The sequence below is a fragment of the Orycteropus afer genome, unplaced genomic scaffold (genome assembly GCF_000298275.1).
Source record: "Orycteropus afer afer isolate SDZICR_OR568_19922 unplaced genomic scaffold, OryAfe1.0 scaffold00294, whole genome shotgun sequence".
Taxonomy (NCBI): domain Eukaryota; kingdom Metazoa; phylum Chordata; class Mammalia; order Tubulidentata; family Orycteropodidae; genus Orycteropus; species Orycteropus afer.
The window spans coordinates 3,567,084-3,581,471 of record NW_006921881.1 but is presented as its reverse complement, the minus strand read 5'-3'; the positions used below and the strand labels follow the sequence as shown (position 1 = coordinate 3,581,471).

At 43.8% G+C, this 14,388-nt stretch overlaps 1 pseudogene; it reads right to left on the bottom strand.

The window, feature by feature from the left end:
* Positions 1 to 3,418: 3,418 nt before the first annotated feature.
* Positions 3,419 to 10,140, bottom strand: LOC103206040 (annotated as a pseudogene).
* Between the last annotated feature and the right edge of the window lie 4,248 nt (positions 10,141 to 14,388).

Genomic DNA, 14,388 nt, shown 5'->3' with positions numbered 1-14,388 from the left:
GGGAAATCTTCCTAATGAAAATACAAAAAAAAAAAACTTCTGACCTCCAGAACTATAAAAGAATAAATTTGTGTTATATTTAAGTCACTAAATTTGTGGTGATCTTTTACACCAGCAAGGAAATTAATACACTAGGCTTACAGTCTATAGTCTATCTCTGCTCAAACATATGCTTTGCAGGTCTGCAATTTTTATCTCTTTTTCATTTTTTCTGGTGTTTCACAGATGCAGAAATAGTATATCATACAGCCAGCACTCAACAATTGTTAATAGAATGAATGATCAGTGTAGTATAGACCACTTCTCAATTCTAGAAACAGTGTCTTTATTTAATGTATCCTCAGACCAGTTGCTGTTTTTGTGGTAGCTACAGCACAACATCCAGTCACATTGACATTAATGCTGCCTGGACTTTTCTCACAAGGGCTGTTGTCTCTTCCCTCCCTCTAGCCCATCCTCCTACATCCACCCTCTGGCACATTCCAGCACACAATGTCATTTCCATCTTCATGAGACAACTATTCTTGGCTGATGGGTACTATTTTACAACCAACTGTGAATTTAAAATAGTCTCTGCTTTACCAGTCCATGTGTTTGCATTAGAGCTACCACTAGGATTATAGAGCCAAGAGCTGGGACAGAGAGGGGGTGGGTGAGCTGAAAAGGATGGAAACATAACAGAAATGTGTCTAAGATCAATAACTATTTGATTCCTCCTCTCTAAACAAGATTAGAGAGAAGATGAAAAGACTTAATCCACTGAAAAGGCCTAGAAAGAGGGCAGGATCAGCGCAAGTCTGAAAATTCATCTCTCGTTACCACAGAGAATCCTGTGTGCAGGACCTGCACTGGGCCTTATGGGGACAATGACAGGCAAAATGATTCCTGCCGCTGTCAGAGATGGGTGACACCCAGAGCAATTAAGAACAGAATTCATACATAAAGAACAAGAACAGGCATAATCCTCTATAAAAACAAACTTACATAAAATAATCATACAAATGTGGGGACCAAGGGCCAAATTTAGGCCTGAGCCAAGGCTGATGCAGCCACATGAAGCCCTCACTTCCCACAGCTCTGGAGACAGGACAAGGCCCAGGCAATATCTGAGTCCCTGTGATCACAGGTCCTTGTAACACAAAGTTCTACTGAAGGAACAAGGACAATGGAGATGCAAGATGACCTAGCCAAGGAGTGATCGTATTAATGCCTACACAGAACTGTCCTGAGCACCAACTGGGTACAGGCCCTGTCCATGCTCAGATCCTCTATCACCTTCTCTTGTCGCTACTTGGGACAGACCCATCATAGTAAACACATGAATTCTGGAACATTCTCAGGTTTTCATTTATTTGCTCTCTTAAATTTTCAGAATTTTCCTATTTTAGTAAATCCATTGCCTTAGGCTGGGTTCTCTAGAGAAGCAAAACCAGTGAAGCATGTACACACACACACATATACACATATATATCTGCCCTTGAGAGAGAGAGAGAGAGAGAGAGAGAGATAGATAATATGAATGAATGAAATGGCTCACAGAGTTGTAGAGGCTGGCAAGTCCCAAATCCATGGGTCAGATGTTACACTGGAGGTTTCTGCTGACTCATGTAGCTGCAGGGGCTAAGATCGGCAGGCAGTACAGCAAGGTGCTGGCTTCAGAAGCTGACAAATCCCAAATTGGCAGGTAAGATGACAGGCTGTTGGCTCACAGGCTGAGAAGGCAACAATTCCAAACTCAGCAGGCAATACAGCAGACCACTGGTTCATCCAGGAACTGGGAGTCAGATTATGATGAGGCAGATGCAGGATCCAGGTGGAGCAAAAAGCTAGAGATCTTTGCCATGACATCCATATATATTGGAAGCAAACCACACCTCTGAGGAAACTCCCTTTCAATTGACCGACTGCTCATAGCAGACCTCATCACAGAAGTGATTGCATTATATCAGATCTCATTATGGGAAATGACTACATCATAACTGCTAAACCAATGAGAATCATGGTCTAGCCAAGTTGACATATAATCTTAACTATCACACTCATCAACTCCATCTCATGGCAAAAATTTAAATAATTAAATTCATTCTCAAGTTCTCATTTTCAATACTGAAGTGAGGAACTGCAGCTCAGAGCAACCAGAAGTCAGGGATGGAGACATTTCAGACCCACCTGTGCTGGACTGGACAACCTGGATCAAGGAAAGGACACAAGTCAGTGTGAGGAAGGCAGGGCTAGGATAGTCTCCCAATGCCTTCACATTATGCTGACAGGAACCCAGACACATTGAGACACCTGTTGCAGAAAGAGAAATTGTTCTTGAATCACCAAGTAGGGTGTGAACAAACTTTGTATCACTCAGTCCCACACAAGTCAGTTTCACACTACAGAAGAAAAGAATCATGAACAAATTCAGGTCAGTCACTGTAAATGGTGACACTATGAACAGTCCACCACAATCTCAGAATGCCCAAATCCACATAACTAGTTGTGCCCCTCTGCCTCAACCCCTCCTCCATGCCAGGTCTCCAGCTTCTCACCTTTAGAAGCCATGAAAGACACATCAGAGCCCTCTGCCTAGAGAAGAACAAAAACAGGATCTGGTTAGAGCCACAGGAGATGAGATTAGGAGAATGGGAATTTGGGGCTGACGGGGCTCTGCCGTGGCTCATGTCTACACTATCCCAAGGGTATCAGGATCAGCCTCTCTCCCTCCATTCTTACTTTCAGCTTGAGTGTAGCTCCCTTGTTTTCCACGTACAGGAACAAAGTATTCTGTGAGAGACTGAGGAGGAGGCAGGACCATGAAGTCATAGAAGAGCTGGCAAGTCTTGGAACCCAGGAAAGTGTCCAGAATTGTGTCTGCAAACCCAGGGCTAGATAAGGAAACACAAGGAAAGATGTGCAGAGATTGAATCAACCACACACCTTTAAGTTTGTCCTCAGTGGGAACCTTCCCCTGTGACCTGAGACTATTGGGAATCAGGTCTCTATTATCAACAGACCCTTAAAATGAAAGACTTTCCCTTCATTTTCACATGTGCTTTACAAAAGAGTAATTATCAGTACATGGGGCTGCAGACTGAGTCTGCACATGTGAGAACATGGCAGAAGGTGGCAAATCTCCTACCAGGGACTTGAAACCCCATGGTGGGACATGAAAACTTAGGCCCCACTCTCATATCTACCTGAGTTCTTTTTCCTCTGATCACAGCCACTACAGCTCAAATGACCACAGCTCCAAGGAGAACCAAGCCAGCATCAATTCTCTTGATGGAGGTGGTAGGCAGATCTGGAAAGACAAGAGAGGTGAAGAGCCCTGACTCCTTGGAGGTCTCCAGAAGGGCTTCTGCTTTCACTGAGAATAGGTTCTGCCTCCATCCCTAAGAAGCTCCACCATCAACCCTCTTCTTACCTCATCTCACAGCAGCGCCACCTGCTGCACAGGGCATGTATACCTCTGCTCCTCTCCAAAGGGCACCACAACAGCCACTCACTTCTGAAAGGTCCCATCTCTTGCAGGCCTAGTCTCCACAAGCCCCATGTCCTGGGTCTGGTCCTCCCTGGCCCGCTGCCAGTCAAGGTGATCTCCACTGGGTAGAAGCCCAGGGCCCAGCACCTCAACATGACATTTTATGGTCAGAGATGGGATGGTGTCTCCTTGAGGACTAAGGTGCCCTGACACAAGCCATGATATTTCCAATTGCCTCATATGCATGTGAGAGCTGGACAATGAATAAGGAAAACCAAAGAAGATTTGATGCAGGTGTGAGTCAATCTGAAGCCAGAATTCTAGCAGCCTCCAGGAAAATCTTTAACCAGAAACCTTTTAGTGTCAGTAGTGCTAACAGAACTTTTGTAATTCTAAACACTCCTTAGGGCCTTTATCTGCCCTCCAGTCTCAGCAGGTATCAAGGAACTTCCTCCGAACTCAGCACGCATCACAAAAGCCATCCGGATTCAGCACGTATCAGAGATTTGCGGGACTCCTAAAAGTCTCCCCCATATCTGAGCCGCATCCTCCCTAGATAATATTTTCCTGAGTGAACTTTGGAGCTGGGGGGAGTTTCTTTACGTCCCCCAACATCTTAGATCACTGCCCTGAATCCCTTAGCAACAACCAATCACCTGTACCCCCTCGCCCTGGTGCTGCCCCTCCCCATATTGTTCCATAAATTGGAGAAGGAAACGGGGTACGGGGTCTTTTGCTTAAGCCACTGACCTGGTAAGGGCAAAGACCCTGACTTAAGTTAGCTAATAAACTGTCCTATTGCATTTGCATTGGCGTGGGTTGGCGTCTTCTTCTCTTCCGAAATTCTCCTTTACAGCCTGGGCACAACACCGGCAAAGAATGCTGAAAGTACCATGGACTGCTAAAAGAACTAACAGATCTGTCCTGGAGGAAGTGCACCTGAAATGCTCCTTGGAAGAAAGAATGACCAGACTTCGTCTCACCTACTTTGGTCATGTTGTCAGAAGGGACCACTCCCTGGAGAAGGATATCATGCTTGGTAGGGTGGAAGGTCGATGAAAGAGGGGAGGCCTTCAACGAGATGGATTGACGCAGTGGCTGCGATGATGGGCTCAAGTATAGCAGGGATCATGGAACTGGCGTGGGATCGGGCAGTGTTTCGTTCTGCCGTGCATGGGGTCTCTATGAGTCGGAAACGACTCTACGGCACCTAACAACAACAATGGGATGGTGAGTCACATGTGTCTGTGGGGAGTATGAATGAATGAGCCAGAAAATTCAAGAACTGTCCATTACCTTCCATGGGCCACTTGAGCAGGGCTCATGTGACCATACTGAGAATGGACAGGTCAGTTGGGGTTGGGAGGAGGAGTGCAAAACTCAAACAACCTGGACCATGTGAAAGAATCTCCCATGCCTTGGAAATTTCTAACATCAAGGTGAGACATCTGAGGGTAGGTGGCTCCAGGCATCTAAAAGGGAAGAACAATGCTTTCTGGTCCTGATATGGGTAGGGACTGAAAAACACAGAAAAGCTGGAGTCAGACACTGCCCCACCCCCAAGACATTAGGTATGCAGCCAAGGCCAAAGCCCAGGAGACAAAGTTCCGGGTGGGTCCCAAGGTCTAAATGGATCAAAGGGAACTTCTGATCAGTCAGGAATCATCTCCCCCACTGTCCCCAGAGAGAGTGGATCCCTTAACGATCTCTGAGAGAAAGGAGGGTTCCTCTGGCAAGTCACTCTCTAGTACAGGATCTAGAAATCTGAGCTAACTCCTCACTCTCCACACTCATGGGAGGGGTATCCTGGCACTATCCATTTTTCTCCCCTCCTTTTAAAAGAGAGAGAGGCCAGCAGGGTGAACACTGTCCCAACTAAAGGGAGTTCTGGGAAGCACCCCATAACTCCTAGGACCTGCGCGCTGCAGAGTCTCCTGTGTGTTCTCCAGTTGTCGACAGAACCACTGCACCATGCCCTCCAGACAGACCCTCAGGTGGTGTGCCTCACCAGCTTCCTTCCACTTGGGCTGGGTAATCTGAATGGCGGTGTCCGCCACGTACCAGGAGCATAAACCCTTTTTCAGAGAGATGGAATCTGCACCCTCCTAGGTGTACTAAGGGTATCCGCGGAAGAGGCGCCAGTCGGGCCCCAAGTCGCAGCCATAAGGACTCTATATGGTGTGAGACTCTGCTCCCCGGTTCCTGGCGACCCTGCCGTCAGCCCCGAGCCCGCCCCCCCACCCGCCCTAACCTGACGGGCGGTGATTGGTCAGAGCCAATTTGGTTCCAAAGTAGAAACAAAACCAGAGCGAATCCCCGCGGCTCTGCCCGGATGGAAGGGCCGGGCGGGTCCTGCCTCCTCTGAGTAAGGTTCGAGCCCAAGACTGGGAGGGATCTGTTCACGTGGACGAGGGAGGGGATTCGTGACCTACCACCTGGCCCGGGCGTCACTCACCCGCCGGGCTCTGGTTATAGCAGCCGCGCAGGTTCCTCGGTAAATTGGCGGGTGTCCTTGAAGATCCATGTCTGCTCGTCCCTCAAAACTCCTGCCCCTCGCGCTCCATCCACGGCGCCGGCGGATCCATTCTCGGATTCGCTGTATCGCTGTGGAACCTCATGAACTGCGTGTAGTCCATGCAGATGACAGCGATGTACCAGGGCTCCCCGCAGCCGGGCGGGGAGTGGGAGCCTGGGGGCGAGGAGAAGCTAAGACTACCGACACCACATGCGCGGCGCCCGGGGTCCAAGGTCGAAGTGGCTGGTGGACACGGGCGGCGGAAGGAGCTGTGCTGGGACGCAGGGGTGTGTGGGGGGGTGAGAGATGGAGAAGGGTCAGGACCGAGAGGGCAGAGGTGGGGCTTGGCCTGGATCTGCTGGGACTAGAGGACTCAGCTTCGCTAGGAGTCCTACGCCCCCACAGGCGGTCCCCTGGCTCCTCCCTCCGCAGAGACGGTTTCCCTCGCAACCCCGCACTCACCCACCCGGGTCTGGGTCAGGGCCGGAGCCCCCGAGAGCAGCAGGAAGAGGCGCCGGGGTGTCGTGACCCGGGTACTGTTATTCTAAGGAGAATCTATGTCAGACTGGTCCAAGCATACCTTATAACCGGCAACGGTGGTGACCGTGATTGAATGGTCTAGAAATTGGAGACCCAATTGGAGTGAGAACTGAGGCCGTGTCATGTGTCTCCAGGCAGGAGCTGACACAGATGAGACAAACCGAAAACCAAACCCACTGCCGGGGAGTCGGATCCAACTCATAGCGACCCACTTGGGTTTCCGAAGCGGTATCACTATGGAAGTAGATTGCCCAACCTTCCTGCCGAGGAGTGGCTGGTGGATTTGAACCTCCAGCCTTCTGGTTAGCAGTCAAATGCCATAAAACTTGGGGAACAAGGAAAGCCCAGCGCTAGGCCTCTGCACCCCTGACACCGCCTTCGGGACCTGAGAGCCAAGCTCGAGTACTGGGACTTTGCCCTGACCCCTCTCCTCCTGCACCGAACCTTCTTGGCTACACTGTGTCTGTGAGTCCTGGGCCAGGGGCTGCTTCAGTCGGAGATTCTTGTTAGTTTCAGAACCTCTATGTTGTTGTATGCCTGGGAGTCAATTCATAGCAGCCCTTTGGACATAGTAGAACTGTCCCATAGAGTTTCCTAGGCAGCAATCTTTAAAGGAACAGATTGCCAGGTCTTTCCTCCTGCGGTGAGTTCAAACCGCTGACCTTTCACTACCGCTAACCTAACAGCTTAACCATTGTGCCACCAGGGCACCTTAAAATTTCAACTCACTCTTAAAAATTAATGAGGAACCCAAAGAGATTTTGTTTATATGAGTTATATGTGCCGATATTAATCATATGAGAAATTGAAACAATTAAAAATTTTAATTAATTTTAAATAATATTAATAACCCCTTAAATGTTAACAGATAATAGGTTTTCATGAAAAATATTTCCCAAAATACAACAATGTAATGAGAAGAGTGGATCATTTTACATTTTTGCACATCTCTTTCTTATCTGTGTCGATAAAAGACTTCTAGATTTTCTTATCTGCTTCTGCATTCAATTTGTTATTTTGGTTGAGGTTTTATTTAAAAAAAAAAAAAATCCAGTATCACACAAATTGTTGTTGTTGTTGTTGTTATGTGCCGTTGAGTCGGACCCAACTCATAGTGACCCCTCCTTGGGTTTCCGAGGCAGTATCACTACGGAAGTAGATTGCCCCATTTTCCTTCCGGGGAGTGGCTGGTGGGCTTGAACCGCCAGGCTTCTGGTTAGCAGTCAAGTGCCTTAGGCACTATGCTACCAGAGATCCATCACACACATCACACAAATATGAAGTTGGAAAATAACCTTTCCAAGTAATTGTGAATGTTCATCTTTGATATTTCACTAAAGTTACACAAGTGGTGGTTTCTTAAAGGTTAGTTGCAACCGGAAATCCTGTTATTGAATATTTCATTTCTGTTCATTAAAATCTATAGGTCCATCTTGCACATTGAATGACTCTTGTACTAATGCATGAGTTTTTTTTTTAATTGAAGCATTAGTTCACTGAGTATGCAGATCATCCAATGTTGACACATTTCATTCAAAATATCACAAAGTCCTATTTGTTAGTATAACCACTGATCCTAGCAGAAAAATGTAAATTTTGGAAAGCTGTCAAATTTGTGGTGCATACACATTTTCCAGTACTCTAATCTCTTGAGAGGTTACATTTCATCATTGGCAACAACACTGTCACTTGGTTACCTTGAAATGACAGGCTTACAAGTTGTTCGTTTTTTAAAATGCCAAATATCCAAGACAGTTTCTGTCAGTCCTTCTTTCAAGTGAAAATGACATTTCATAAATAAGCAGTTAGTTCGGCTAACACAAATTATTTTCCTTGGAACAAACATCATACTTTGGAATGAAAGTGAAATGCTTTTTAAATATTTCCAACTTCATCTCATAAGATACTAAAAGATGCAGATTCAAGGAGGCTGATTTAATAAAGTTAATAACTCTTAATACTTCAATCAGTTCATCTTTAAGTGAAGCTGGTTTTATTTTTCATTTTTCCTGCAAGTAGGTGATTGTGGGAAATACGATTACTATCGCACTTTGATGACACAGCCTTGATTCTTGCTAACTACCCAGCTGATTTACCTCAGTGCGAGAATCAACACAGTGAGAAAGACTAATACTTTCTTGGTAATGTTATGAAACTAGTTTTGACTTCATAGACCTTGTGAAAGGACCTAAGTGACTCCAGGAGTTGCACAGATCACACTTGGAGAACTGCTGCTTTGAGTAAACCAGGAGAGTCCCCTAACTGGCCCCAGCCTCTTTGCCTCCTCTTCACATCCCAGAATCCCTCTCCCTGAGCTGGACTCTGCCTCTCAAAGCTTAGCTTAGGTTTCTTCCATACGCTCTTCTAGAAGAGAACTTACCCCCTGGAAATTTAGTGCCAGAGAGTGTCCTCAGTCACAAAACTGAGGCAGAGAAGTTTCCCTTTTGGAACCGGGAACAGATAGAGATACACTCATGATATGTTTTGGTTTTGTCACATACCAGCTTAATGTATATACATATCCCAGGCAGCTGGAAATCTAATACAATCAGATTGTGTGAGAAACAATAAGGACCCTTTCATTATAAATAATAGCATAGTTGGTAAGGCATTTGGCTGCTAACCAGCAGGTCAGTGGTTCAAACCCACCAGCTGCTCCACAGAAGGAACATGGGGCAATCTACTTCCATAAAGATTTGCAGCTTTAGAAACCCAATGGGAGTCACTATAAGTCAGAATCAACTTGATGGCAGTGAGTATGTTTTTTTAGTCTTTATAAATGGATCTAAGGCACCTGACTTGAGGTCCATAAACCAGCAAGAACAGTGCTGTCAATAGAATTTTCTGTGATGTCAAAATTGTATATCTATGCTGTTCAATAAAGTAGCCACTAGCCCTGTGTGGCTATTGAGCACTTGAAATGTGGCCAATGCAACTGAACAGTTGAATTTTTTTTTTTTTTTTTTTTTTTTTTTTTTACTTTATTAATTCAACTAGCCAAACCTGGTTAGTAGCTACCATATTTGGCAATACATATCTAGCGTGTGTTGAATTTTCAATCTCTTCCCCCAAAGACACAGTGTCATATATGGATTGAGGTATATTAAAATTATCTTTATTTAAAAGCCATGGATTTGTCTATGTGGTTCTTAAACATATTCTTAAAATACAGTGTGCCCATGAAAGTTTAATTAATAGGTGTTTAACAACTAGAGTGTACAGACATTAACCAAGATGTGATTTATCACCTCAAGATTACAAATATTCAAAATGTCCATGACCAGTGCCAATCTTGTTTGCATTTCGTTGAGACTCTTGCTGTTACTGTTTTCTTTAATCTTAGGAAAAAATAAGTCTTCACTTATTCACAGGAAGGAAAGTTGGGCAATCTATTTCTGTAGTGATACCGCCTCAGAAACCCAAGGAGGGGTCGCTATGAGTCAGGTCTGACTCGATGGCACATAACAACAACAATAATATTCACAGGAAAGTGCTTATTGATACCAACATATCAAATGCCTACTAGGTCTTGCAGATATGTTTTTAAAATTATGAAATTAGAAATTCAAAGCTTAGAATTACAATACATTAGAATTATTTACCTGTCACCCTCCATTGTCCAAAATTCAAATAATTTTATTTTCCTTGAGTCTAAGATCCCTCTCTCTTCATCATCTGTACTTAGATGAAAATATCCATGAAAATTTTCTATTTCTGAAGAGAAGCGTTCTTGAAGCATGACCCAAGACAGAAAACCATAAAAATTGATGAATTGATGGAAATTTTATCTATATGTAAATTTGAAACTTCTTGCAGTACCTACAAACTCACAGATATAGAAATGCTTTACCACAATTATACCAAAGACACATTAGAATTATGAAATGAGAACAAACTTATATACAATTATATGCAATTAGAGAACAAGATATAGCTGTTGGAAATTAACATATGATCAGAAGGATGACCAATCAATACTGAACTGAACTGGGTGATAAAATACTGAACTGGGTCTTCTCCAATCTGCCACATTCTTCATATAGTCCAGCTTTTTGGATTATTTATAGCACACAAACTAAGTAAGTATGGTGAAAGGCTACAACTCTGACACATACCACTCCTGCTTTTATATCATGCAGTGGTGGCGTGTTGTTGTTGTTGTTGTTATGTGCCATAGATTCGGCCCCAACTCATAGCAACCCGTCCTTGGGTTGTCAAGGCAGTATCACTACGGAAGTAGATTGCCCAACCTTCCTTCTGAGGAGGGGCTGGTGAGTTTGAACCGCCAGCCTTCTGGTTAGCAGTCAAGTGCCTTGGGCACTATGCTACCAGAGCTCCTAGTGGTGGTGTAGTAAGGCATTTTACTGCTAACCAGAAGGCTGTTGTTCAAACTCACCAGCCACTCCTTGAAAGGAAGACTGGGCAATCTACTTCCATAGAAATACCTCCTAGGAAACCTAAGGAAAGGTCGCTATGAGTTAGAGCCAACTCGATGGCAATGAATTTGGTTTTGGTATCCCCTTGTTTTGTTCAAACAATTGCTCTTTGTTCTATGTACAGGTTCCTTATGAGCACAGTTATATGTTCTGGAATTCCCATTCTTTGCAATGTTATCCATAATTTGTTACAATCCACACAGTCAAATGTTTTTGTATAGTGTATGAGAGCTTAAATTCTAAAGCACTTGGAGTTGTGGAAGGCTATGGTCTGCAGTGGGAGCTCTAACTTCATTCTGAGGCTTGACATAAGTTTCAGACGCCATTTGGGTTCTTTCTGACCATAAACCAGCATTGTGGCATGCACAGACAAGTTCTAGGACAAACCTAGGGAAGGGTAGTTGGCCTTCCAGAGGAGTATGGTTGAAAGTATAATCATACTCTCACAAAGAATTAGGGAACTTGTCTGAGAGTGTCCTTTTCTAATTTAAATTAAGCTCGGGGTCTTGGTGTTGTTTAGGAGCCACCTTGTGGCTAAGACTCAGGCTGCAGGTCATGAGTCACAGCCTATCCAGACCACCACCTAGCCAGGTAGTCCACGCCCAGAACCAATCCTGTGACACTTTTCCCTCTTAAGTTATGCATGTATCCCAATCATGGTCTTTTCTCTGCTTCTGTAGTCCCGCTGACTACAGAATAGTGACAAATCTATCTACTACCAATCATGATTTTGTGATGATTTAAAATCATGCATAATTAGCCACATGGCCATGACTCAATGGACTCCATTCAGCTTTATCATGCTGATGGTTTCCCTCATCCTGGATAATTGTTTTTGTTTTGTCTTTGTCCTGTCCAAGGCTTAATAAAAGTGTCTCTATTGAACCTGTTTTAATTTGGGGTCTCTTTTCCCCTAATACAACAGTCAATAAAACACAGGTAAACATCTTTCTGGTATTCCTTACTTTTAGCCAAGATCCATCTGACATCAACAATGATATCGCTTATTCCATGTTTTCTTCTGAATCCAACTTGAATTTCTGTCAGTTCCCTGTCAATGTACTGCTGCAAAGATTTTTTAATTGTTTTCAGCAAAATTTTACTTGTGTGTGATATTCATGGTATTATTCAACAATTCCCACATTCTGTTGGATCAGAATGGGCACAAATATGGATCTCTTCTAGTCAGTAGGCCAGGTAGCTGTCTTCCAAATTCCTTGGCGTACATGAGTGACTTCTTCCAGCATTGCATCTGTTTCTTGAAACATCTCAATGGGTATTACATCAATTCCTGGAGGCTTTTTTTTTTTTTTTTCACCATTGCCTTCAGTGCAGCTTGGACTTCTTTCTTCAGTACCATCGGTTCTTGATCATATGCTACCTCCTGAAATGGTTGAACATCGACAAATTCTTTTTGGTACAAAATAAATGCTAGGTTAGCCTAAAGATATTATCAGATGGTTAGGACTTTAACATTTTACTTTCCATGTCCCCTTCCTTAGGATGCTACTAGAAGAAATAGGAACCAAAAAAGTGATAGGATCCAGGGAACAAGGACCCAGCACTATAGAGAGACAAAGGATGCCCAGGATGAGTTAAAGTTGATCCAGGGTGTCAACCTGTCTCAGGTGACAGGCAGTGATTCCACATGTGGCAGGACTAAAGGCTGTGAGGCAGGTGTCTTAAAAAGATGAATTTGGTAGAATATCTGATGTGCTGTGATATAGTCACAGGAGATTCAGATTCTTTGGGGGGAGGGGTTGGGGAATGATTTAGTGAAGTTTATAGCAGAAACTTTAATCCCTCCCTTGCTAAGTGATAGGTGGGTGGTTCAAATCCACCAAACACACCACAGAAGAAATAAGTGGCAATCTTTTTTCATAAAGATTTATAGCCTTGGAAACATACTGAGCAGTACTACTGTACTACTTGGTCTTATAGAGTCACTGTAAGTCAGAATCAATTCAATGGCAATGGGTTTGATTTTTTGGTTTATAACAGAAACTAAGCAAAGGAAGGAACAAGATGTTTAATTCCAAAGAAAAGAAAAAGTTGATTCAAGAAAGGAAAAGTAATGATAATCTACTAATGAATAGTATTTACATGGTCATAAACAGCAGCTCTGATGGCACAGTGGTTAAGTGCTCAACTACTGACCAAGAGGTCTACAATTTGAACCGACCAACAGATCTGCAGGAGAAGGATGTGGCAATATGCTTCTGTAATGATTCCAGCCTTGGAAACCTTATGGGGCAGTTCTATTTGGTTGGAATCAACCGAACAACAACAAAAACAACAACGTAAACACAGAACACAGATATTATATAACATAACTATGTTTGTAGGACAGGGGTGTATGAAAGAGCACACAATGACAACAATGTAAACACTGAAGAACAAGCTAACAAAAAGTATAACATAAGTATGTTGTGAGGATGAGGTTGTGAGGAGAGATAATCCACAATAGATGATACATAAAACTGAAAAACAAAGAATGATTAGTGTTATTTACAAAACCAAACCAAACACACTCCCATCGAGGCAAACCTGACTCATAGGGACCCCTGCTTGCATTTCCAAGGTGGTACCACTATGGAAGTAGATTGTCCAACCCTCCTTCTGAGGAGTGGCGGGTGAGTTTGAACCACCACCCTTCTGGTTAGCAGTCAAATGCCTTAGGCACTAAGACATAGAACTAACACTAAGAGAATCAACTAAAAGAGTTAAAAATGGTTCCCTCTGGAGTTCAGGAAATGGAAGCATGGAAGGTCGAGGACAGCAATCTTCAAAACAAGCCTTGTAGAAGTATTTGGCTTTTTAAACTATGTGTGTATATTCATATGATAAAAATAAAAACTCAACAGTTTTAGAAGACAATGTGGTAGGTGAAAGAATAGACTCAGAACTGTTCTATAAAGAGTATAATAGAAATGGGGCAGTAACTGGAAGGAGACATGAGATCAGGTAATGAATTTTTATAGGAGTTTGCTTTATTTAGTTTACTTTTGTTTGTTTTAATGGCAGAGTTTACAGCATGGGTGTATGCAGGAATGAATGAGGCAGTAAAGTGGGAAATTGATGATGCATGGGAAGGATATGACCAGGTCTGTGTGATTCCAAAGCTCAGGCCATTTAACATCAGAACATTTTGTCTTCAGAAGGAAAGGAACAGTCACTGTACATCTGCCATATTCCAAACCCAGCACTCAGAGCTTCACACTCATGATCTCATATCACCCTTCCACAGCCCAGCCCACACCCACAGTGGAAGATCATACATACAGCATCAGTGCCTTCCCATTCTGGACCACCCAAGTGAATGAACGTGGGCTGCAAACCCTTGTGAGACCCCGTTTTCATCAGGTTCATCCATACCTAGAGAGTGCATGTTAGGGGGAGAATAGCATAATGTTGGGAAGAACTCTGAT